At 40.1% G+C, this 10,400-nt stretch overlaps 1 long non-coding RNA gene across 1 annotated transcript in view; it reads right to left on the reverse strand.

Moving 5' to 3' along the window:
• Window positions 1-9,333, reverse strand: part of LOC109375370 (uncharacterized) — an 82,033-nt gene extending 72,700 nt beyond the window's left edge. The window contains exons 1-2 of the long non-coding RNA XR_002122560.1: window positions 9,277-9,333; window positions 3,607-3,795 (exon numbers count right to left, since the gene is read on the reverse strand). This is a non-coding gene — a long non-coding RNA (uncharacterized LOC109375370). The remainder of the gene's footprint in view (window positions 1-3,606; window positions 3,796-9,276) is intronic.
• Window positions 9,334-10,400: the final 1,067 nt, after the last annotated feature.

The raw sequence follows: 10,400 nt of genomic DNA on the forward strand, positions 1-10,400 counted from the left end.
TTAATAGACATATGTTAAAGTGGATAATGTATATTAATCTTAAATGTACAGCTTGATGAATCTGTACCCTACCCTGCATTGGTGACCTTGGAAACCCTAGGTGCGGTGGCAATATCACAAAACAAAGGGATCCTGGTTTCCTGAGTCACCAGATGGAGGGGAACATTGCTGATCTGTATATGACTTTGTATGATGTACTAAACCAACGATATTTTGGGGTTTATTTGTTGCTACAGCATAACCTAGCCTCTCCAGATTAATACAGTTGGTGACATTTAAAACTTGGGAAATTTTATATGAAAATCTGGATTTCTGACTTGTCTTAAGGAAAGGAAGATCTAGCAATGTGGGGCTTAAATTCTTAAATGGCAAAATTCTTCTAAAGCTGAGTGATGGTTCCCCGTCTTGGATGGGCATGAACTCTCTATTTCACCACAGTCCTCGCCATTTCCTGTAATACACCCTGTCAATACAGCTGAATGGCAGTTACCACTTGGCATCACTCCCATGTAGTTGTTTTCTTATAATCAAGAGGAAAGTGAATGATCTCTGTATGCATACCCCTAACAAAAATGGGAACATTAAATATAGATCATGAGGGCTATGTATTTAAAGAAAATTATGAGAGCAATGTTCTTTGTGGAAGAGAATATTTCAAAATGTTTGATGTGTACATTGTGTCTATGTAAATGAAGAGAATGTAACATGCTATTCTGAAGTGGCCCATAGGAAGGGTTATGATGGGTACAGAGCAGAAATGCCTGCTAAAAAACTTATTAACTGAAAAATGGGGCTTAAATTTCCACAGGGATTCTTTTTTTTTTTTTTTTTAAGATTTTATAGGGGAATTGGGGGAGGGAACAGCTCCGGGGAATCAGGGGAAGGGGAACAGACAAGTTGCTGTCGTTTTGTTCTTCAGTCTAGTTGTGGAGGATGTTGCTTCACTGGCCCATGTTGGTATCATTGTGCTCTTCCCAGGTGAGGCAGATCAGTCGCTGGCCTCTGGACGGCCGCTCACGGCGGCTCTTGGCCGCTCACGCTAGCTGCCGACTACTCATGGTAGCTTATGGCAGCCCACTGCAGCAGGGGCTGCAGCCTACGCCATAGCCGGCGACTCATCGCAGCCCAGCTCCAGGTCGAGTTGTTGTTCACCATCTTACCTGTAGAGGGCAGTGTCACTGGCCCCCATGTGGGATCCGAACCGGGGCCCTGCTGCTCAGAGCTGGCATCCCAAGCCAGCTCTTAACCAATGCACACTTGGCTGGCCCCCACAGGGATTCCTTTTGATTGTGAATAAAATAAATGATTCTGATGTGAAATGCTGTTACCTCTGAAATGAGGAAATTATAACCCACTCACTTCATTCATTTGTTTGCCTAGTCCTTAGAGGCATTTGATCTGTGAGGATTGAAAGGGACAGTGTATAAAGAATACCTACCATGGTATGAAGAGTATCTAGCTTGGTGCCTGGCATAGAGTTGATTCCAAAAATGTTAGCTTCCTTCCATTTAGTTTATTCATCTTGACTCCAGAAAAGGATATTGGAATCTATTTCCAACTTTACTCTGAAGTCCAACAGTTCAAAATGTGCATATAATCAAGAAAGCTGGGCTAGCCTAGTGGCTCAGTTGGTTAAGAGTTGGCTTAAGAGCGTGAGCTCTGAGCAACAGGGCTGCCGGTTCGATTCCCACATGGGCCAGTGATGCTGTGCCCGAGCTGAGCTGTTGTTGAGCTGCCAACAGGTGGCAGGATGGCTCAGCTGGTGTAACAACAAGATTGCCTGTTTGATGGTGGGCTATGCCCACCCACAACTAATACTGAACTGGGCACCTTGAGCTGAGCTGCTGCCCAGATGGCTCAGTGGATAGAGCGTGCGCTCTTAACAACAAAGCTGCTGATTTGACTCCCACATGGGATGGTGGCTACGCCCACCCGCAATTAATTGAACACAGCACCTTGAGCTTAGAGTCCATGAGCTGCCGAATGGAAGCCAGATGGCGACTGGCGCCCTCCACAACGAAGATTGAAGAACAGCAACTTGGCTGGTCCCCCTCCCCAATTCCCCAACACTGTTCCCCTCCCCCAAGTCCCCAAAAAAATCTTTAAAAAAAAAAAGCTAACAAAATGGGTCACATCTAACAAAGTGAAGAGAGCAGAGGGGAAAGCAGAACAGAAAGGGAGTGACTCCTTTATCAGGAGAGAAGAAAGAGATAGGAATTCTTAAGTCTGAAAAAATGAAGGCTGAGAGGAGACACAATCAAAATGATAAAATCTTGGACAGAAGGTGTGAAAGGCGAGATTTGTGTCCAGTATATATTGTCTCCCTTCTCTGCTCCACCTCCATGGGAAAATAGTACTTCCCCATCCCACGGATGTTGGGCTTGGCCATATGGCTTGTTTTGGCCAATGGAATATGGGCAGAGCTGATAGCATGTCAGTTCTATACCCAGGCTCCTGGAAGCTTCTGATCTCCACCATGAAAAGAACATGGCCCAGGTAGCCACTAGCCCTCTGCCCAGACCACAGAATAAGTCCTATGGAACAGACCCTCAGCCTGGAAGCCAATTCCAGCTGACATAGAGACCCACAGCAATAAATACATGCTCACTGTTATATGCCACTGAGTTTTGGAGTACCTTTTTATGCAGCATTATTGTAGCAAAAGCTGACCGCTATGGAAGCATGTATGATGAAGAACTTTTCTAATTCCCCAAGCACCAGCACCAAGCGTCTAGACATTGTTCTATGTAAAACTTCAAAAGATCAACTATTTCTATGTGGCACCTCTTCTTTAAAGCCCATGTTCTTACTCTAAATGTCCCTTCCCTCCATTGCCCCGACTGTTTGGTTTCATTCATACACTATGGGTAGATTTTCTTCATCCCATTATTCCCTCAAAATGAGCAGTCCTAGGGGCCATTCCTTCAGTGTTTTGCTTTCTCTGTAATGATAATAATTATGGCTGATAATAAGTAGCACTTTCTATGTGGCAGGCTTTGTTCCAAGTGCCTGACAAAGGTTAACTCATTTAACTTTCAAAGCCACCCTATGGTTTAGGTACTACTATGAATAGCTCCATTTTATAGGTGAAGAAACTGAGGCACCCAGAAGTTAAGCAATGGTCCCAAAATCACACAGAGTTAGTAAGTGGAGGAGTGACGACTCAACCCAGGTAGTTTGAACCTAGATTCCAAGCTCTCCCCCTATGGTGTTCTTTTTGATAGCAATGGGTTAAATGGATAAACTAATCTATATTCACATTAATTCGTTATCCAATATTAGTTGATTATTCCCTCAGGTAACATAAGGCCATCATTTATTATGTGTAGAGAGGGCCCTGAGGAAATGAATCTAAGGATGGAATTTTGCCCTTATGGTGCACCACTGAGGAGATCATTTGAAGGTGATATGTTTTCTTATGCCCTTCAGATCATAAATACTCTAATTTCAAAGAAAGCCAAAGAACTAGCAAACTCAAAACTTGAAAAGAGAAATTTGGGGAAAAAATTAAGTAAACCCTGTCTTGACAGTGTGTATACCACATGGAACAAGCTAATCAGACGGCTGTCAATGAAAACCCAAATATCACTTAGGGGGCTTTCTTACCTTTAAAGGTTTAAAAAACCTGGCTTAAATTCTCCTTCCTGAGGCTGGGCAGCTCCAATGCCTCACCGGGATTGCAGACTCCACTTCCTCCTGCTTGTCTGGATCCTGGTCCCAGTGATTACACAGCAGCTTTAGTTCTATCGTCCCTGCATTATGTTCGGATACAAAACTCCACCTCCCTCGTGGTTCCTGCAAAAACATTAATGAGACCATGCATGTGATGATTATTTTCTATTTTTACTAAAGACACCGTTAAGACACAGAGGAGGGGGTCACATTACAGATTATGCAGCCATCCGCCATTGCATAAAGCCCCAACCAGTTCCTCAGGTCACACCTCTTTCAAAAATCCTTACTCTCTATACACAGAGCTTTTGGTGGGCACCCCCAGCTCTGCCTGCTTCTTTCAAGAGGAACAGTTCCATCGAGCCCTCTGCTTCTCTAGCTTTCAGCCACCTTTCCCCCTAGAACTCTGATAAATCCAAGTTTCTCTATCTTGTTACACTAAGAAATATTCAGGAAAATGGTGAGTGAAGATAACCTGATTACCATTCCCTCACAGGAAAATTTCCTTACAGGTAAGCTATTGGAATGAATAAAATAGTTCAGCAATGCTGGTGGGTATAGGATTGATATACAAACATTAATAGCATGCCAAAACACCAGCAACCAACAATTACATAACCTTAGCATTATATTAACAAATAATAATAAATAATAAATGAATCAATATATATTTACAAAGGTTCCATTTAGCCTATTTGCAAAAACTGTAGGATACCTAGTGATAAGTCTAACAGATGATGTCCAATAGAAAAACCTAACTGCTCCTCTGATGGAGAGTGGATGAAATAAACTGTGGTTTATTCATACAATAGAATTCTATATAGCAATTAATATAAATGATCCAAGATCCACTTATAAAGCTACATGGCTCAATCTTAAAATATAACATTGAGTAAAAATAGCAATTTGCAAAATGTACAATTTATATAAACATACAAAACAATTGAATCTATGAATATAGGTCTGTATACAATTCACCTATTTTTAAGATAAAGGCTACCTTTAAAGACGAAAGGATTAGAAAAGGATGAAGAGTGGGCTTTCTTTAAAAAATTCTAATAGGGAAAGACTTTCTATGGCGATATTACATTACTTTTATATAATGTTTATTTTATATTATTAATGCATATTAATGTATCAATAAGTATTGATATTACATTTTTGTATTTATATATTTGAAATATTTTATAATTAGTAATTAAAATGGAGATTTTTATATGGGTTCAAAAAGGATTTCAATAACATTGAAAAGCTTTTCATATTGCTTAATAGCTTTTTTTTTTCCTCTAAACATACATGTTTAGATATGTCCAAGACAAAAAAACAAAAAAAATGTAGCCCTTAGCAGGAAGTTAGGGAGACTAACAAAATGTAGTAAAATAAGAGAAAAAACTGCTTGATTGAAATTTTATGATGCTAGAAAGGTCAGATTAGATGTGCACTAATTTGCCTTTATTGTGAGAGGTTTTTAGGTAATCCTGAGACAGGGCAAGCCACTGAATACTCCTATCCCTCAGTTTTCATTTCTAGTGGCTGAACTATGAAGTCCCTTCCAGCACTAATGTTTTTATGAGATTCTAGAGCTCTAAGCTCTTTGTGAGAGGTTAGAACTCAGATCAGTTTGCCAGGAGTTGCCCTCTCCTGGCAAAAGTTAAAAGCAGTCTCCTTCTGTCATCTGGAGAGAATCAAGCGGGGAAGGCTCAGAATACAGAGGACAATGTGGAGAGGAAATTGACACCTAGGCTTGGCAGGCCAGTTAGGAACCAGCTGGAGCAGTGAGAGCAGGGATGCTGAGAACGTCAGTCTTGCAGGTAGGACAATGATTGTTCTGCCTTCTTGGACAACAGCAATGTTTCAGAATGAGTATATCTATTTTGTTCTTAAGTATTGGGCTTTACATGTGTATCTCATTCCTTGTAGTAAAAATTGATGGTAATTTAAATATACACTATAAATTCAGTAGTAGCATTTTTCTTTGAAATGATTAGTTTAACGGTATGATAGTTATGTCTTTTTAAGAAAAATGGTCCTTATTTTTTTAAAGATATGTATTGCAGTATTTATGGATGAAATAATACCATGTCTTGGGTTTGCTGTAAGATAATTTAGAGATGGGGCCGGCCGAGGGGCGCGATGGTTAAGAACTCGCTTGGGATGCCAGAGGGCCCCGGTTCGGATCCCACATATGAGGGCCAGTGACACTGCCCTCCACAGCTAAGATGCTGAACAACAGCTCAACCTGGAGCTGGGCTGCCGTGAGTCGCCGGCGACGGCGTAGGCTGCAGTCCCTGTGGCAGTGGATTGCCATGGGCTACCGTGTGTAGCCAGCGCCAGCGTGAGCGGCCAGCAGCCGCAGTGAGCGGCCGTCCAGAAGCCGGCGACTGATCTGCCTCGCCAGAGAAGAGCGCAATGATGGTGCCAACTTGGGCCAGTGAAGCAACGTCCTCCACAACTAGACTGAAGAACAAAATGACAGCAACTTGTCTGTTCCCCTTCCCCTAATTCCCCAGCACTGTTCCCTTCCCCCCAATTACCCAATAAAAATCTTAAAAAAAAAAAAAGATAATTTAGAGATGGAGGGAGAGGATGGGAATCAAACTAAAATAAGACTGGCCATGTGCTGTTTTTTTTTTTTAGCTGAGCCATCCTGCTACCTGTTGGCAGCTCAGCGGCTGCTCAGCTCGGGCTGGACTCGAACCGCTGTTGCTCAGAGCTCAAACTCTTGAGCGAGCTCTTAACCAACTGAGCCACTTGGCCGGCCCCCTTGAGCAAGCTCTTAACCAACTGAGCCACTTGGCCGGCCCCCATGAGCTGTTAACTACTGAAGTTGAGTGATGGCTATGTGGGATTCATTACACCTTCTCTCTACTATGATATATGTTTGAAACTTTCCATACTAAAAGAGGCAAAACTAATACTAGTAAAATAAAATGCTTCACAAGCTGGTTTCTTTTCTCAGTTATTTACACTTGCTGAAATTCTACCCTCTCTGAGTTAGGCCTCACAACTCACCTGGGGCATTTCCCCAGTCTATTCCCACACCATCTGGTATGAATTGATTTGCTTGCCATGCAATGATAAACTTTTAAATCAATGTTGAATTTGATTTCATAATGATAGAATTCTAAGAAGTTTTCAAAGAAAATTGGAATTTGTCTTTTTCAGGAAGGGAAACTTTCACAATCTCCATACTGAATGGACCAGTAAATTATTTCTTTTGGAAAAACTGAACTTAGATTTGTTAAGCACCTATAATATGTCAGGTACTGTTTGAATACACTATTTTTTATGTAACAAAAATTGATTTAATTAGGAATACATTTTATTATTCTCCATCTAAGAGATGAGGAAGCTTGACCCTGCCAAGGTTATGTTGCTAACACATTTGGAGCCAGGATTTTTTAGTCCATAGGTGGATAACTCCAAAACCTGTGTCCTTTCTACTGCATAATCTTGGTTTGTAGCCCAGCAGTATGAAAACCTACCTGGAAGCTTTCAGAGATGCAAACTCTCAGGCCCCACCCCCAGTGCTACTAAATTAGAATCAGCATTTTAACAAGGTTCCCGTGGAATTCATGTGTACATTTAAACCATTTAAACACTGAGAAATGCTGCTCTATGAAACACCTTATTAATTTATCTCAAATAAGAATAATGATAAACATTTCTGCTAACATTCATTGAGTCCTTACTGATGTCAGATTTTGTATACTCCTAGCTCTAATAGAGTTGAAGAAATTCAGGCTCCAGAATTTAAATAATCCAAGGTCACAAAGTGAGTGAGCGGCAGAATCTAGGTTTGAACTCAGATTGGTCTGATTCTGGACCCATTACCCCATGTACCTCATTCCAAATATTGAATCCATTTTACTTCATCTAAATGATGCAAATAAGTTGTCTGTATCACTCAATTATCACTAACATTGTTTAATCCAATACTTAGGTTTGATAGTGTGGACCAAGTCTCAAATGTCAAGCTCAATATAACACTGCTGTTTAAAACAAAATTTTAAGCCAAGAGATCATATAGCCAGTATACTTCTTAGATTAGAGTCAGTTTATCCAAATAAAAATATATTGGGGTGAAAATTCTAGTAGGCTTTCTGGCTATTCCTCATTTACCAAAGGGCGAACTGAAATATCAGATGAGCTCGACTCCTCAAAACAATTCTGAGATTTACAGAGGAAGGATCAGAAAGGACATTCTGCTTCTCAATTTCACTTTTACATTATTAAGCAACTCTAACTTTATGTTTCCTAATAGTAAAACATTTAGGATTAGAATCTCTTTAAACACCTTCAAATAAACAACTCTTTTATTTTACATGGTGTAAAATAGTTGATTTGTTTTGCTTATAAGAAATTTCCCGGGCCGGCCGAGTGGCTCAGTTGGTTAAGAGTTGGCTTAAGAGCGTGAGTTCTGACCAACAGGGCTGCCGGTTCGATTCCTTCCCACATGGGCCAGTGACACTGCGCCTGAGCTGAGCTGCCGCTGAACTGCCAACAGATGGCAGGATGGCTCAGCTGGTGTAACAACAAGATTGCCTGTTTGATGGTGGGCTATGCCCACCCACAACTAAGACTGAACTCAGCACCTTGAGCTGAGCTGCCACCTAGATGGTTCAGTGGATAGAGCGTACACTCTTAATAACAAGGCTGCTGGTTGGACTCCTGCACTAAGATTGAACACAGCACCTTGAGTTTAGAGGCCACAAGCTGCCGACGGGAAGCCAGATGGCTACTGGCGCCCTCCACAACTAAGATTGAAGAACAACAACTTGGCTGGTCCCCTTCCCCAATTCCCAAACACTGTTCCCCTCCCCCCAAGTCCCCATTAACAATCCTAAAAAAAAAAGAAAGCAATTTCCTACTGGGCAACTCTTTCGTTCTCTTTCCTATCTGGGGGTAAAAAAGAAACATACGTAATGTTTTTGTTGGTGCAGAATATCATAGTTATAATTCTAGGCTTACTTCTAGTAAAAGCAATAAGAAACCATAATTAGCTCTAGACTAAAGTAGACTAAATTGTTACAAATATGAAATATCCTGCAGCTACAAAGGGCAGCACATTTCTAAAAATACCAGAGAATTTCATATTTTTTCCATTTTGCCTTACACAGAGACTCCAAAGCAGAAAAACTGAATGAATTTTATGACCAAGTGTTGGCAGATCTCAATCTATAAAGTCAGTTATTAGACATCGTCTCCTTCAGGAAGTAAGTAGGTGGCAGAGTGTAACTGGAAATCTAAGAAGTTCCATTAGTATCACTATTTTTTTGAAAAGGTAATGGACTTGAACTTCAGAGTATTTGATTACAAGGAAATGAGATCCTCCAAAATATATGTAATAAATATCCAGCTAACAATATTTGAATCTTTTTATTTTTTTCAGTGGTAAAGAACAGCTTAAAACAATGATGACACTAACCATTTTAAGAATCCTATCTATTCTGTATTTAAAAATGTGTAAGTAGATAATTAAAACACTTAGATGAAGAATAAATATCCTTGTAGCCTAAAAGATAGGCTCTTTATTTTCCCTGTGCATGTCACTGGTTGTCTATTCAAGCTACTGTGAATGTGAATTGATTTATAGGTTGTTACCTTTTCATTCATTGCCTGTTTTCCAGGAATTATTTATAATGTGGTGAGAAGCTCAGTCTAAAATGAAAAGACAATTCTAATTATTACCTTATCTAGGACTTTAAAAAATATTCAGAGGGGATTATTTTTCAATAATACATTTATAAGCAAATAAATGTTTTCTTGTAAGATTAAATCCTAAAATATGCTTGCATACAAACACACACATGCATACATAAGCACATTGATTTTTTTTTTAAGAAGGAGGGGGGTGGATTTCATTTTAGACCTACGAATAGAGGAGATTCACTTTCTAGTGTTTTCTATGAAAAGGAAAAAAAAACCACCCACCAAGAAAGTTCATCGCTTTCTACTTTTGTCAGGTATTTCCCCATATTTTTTGTTTGTTTGTTTGCTTGTTTAAGATAATGAAGTTCTTTATATGGACTCACCTGATAAAAATCCTAGGTGAGGAGTAAGAGAGAGGTTAGGGCTATAATTAGAGGGAATTGTGACTAGAAATCAACTAGATACCCATCATTCATTCATTCTAAGGAGGTACTTAGAATAAAATAAACAGGACTAAAAGGAAAGCAAAAATATGCAACACTGGGAGTCTATTTTCCCTCTAATTGGATTCCTGAAGCTCCTGTTGAGATAAATTATAAGCAAAGACTCAGCCAATTCTAATATTAGAGTTTTGTCTCAAACATCAAGGATGTTATCAAAAAAATCATATATTGTGTAGGAGAGACAACTATTTAACCTCTGAAGTTCTTCCCAACACTATTTTATTATTTGAGTTGCTTATAGGAGTCAAATTTTAAAGGTCCACTCATCTCCTTACTTTTTGCCTTTTTCTTTGGTTTTGGCTTTTTAGCTGGTATTTATATCGACTGTGATTGCCAGCATTTGGCACAGTGGGTGAAGTCAGTCGTATTTGAAAATCTGTCAGAGGCAGCCTGTGGGAGTTGGTATAACAGGAAGCAGCTCAAGGGGTGGCTGCCTTGTCCTAGTTCTCAAACACAGAGGGAGGTATCACCAATAGAAAGAGGAAGCAGTCTGTATCCCCCACCTCAGCGCTGCAGAAGGTTCCCCTCCCAAACCAGTTTTCTGCAGAATTCTTGCACCTGCCAAATGATCCC

The sequence above is a fragment of the Hipposideros armiger genome, unplaced genomic scaffold (genome assembly GCF_001890085.2).
Source record: "Hipposideros armiger isolate ML-2016 unplaced genomic scaffold, ASM189008v1 scaffold_937, whole genome shotgun sequence".
In the NCBI taxonomy this organism is placed as follows: Eukaryota; Metazoa; Chordata; class Mammalia; order Chiroptera; family Hipposideridae; genus Hipposideros; species Hipposideros armiger.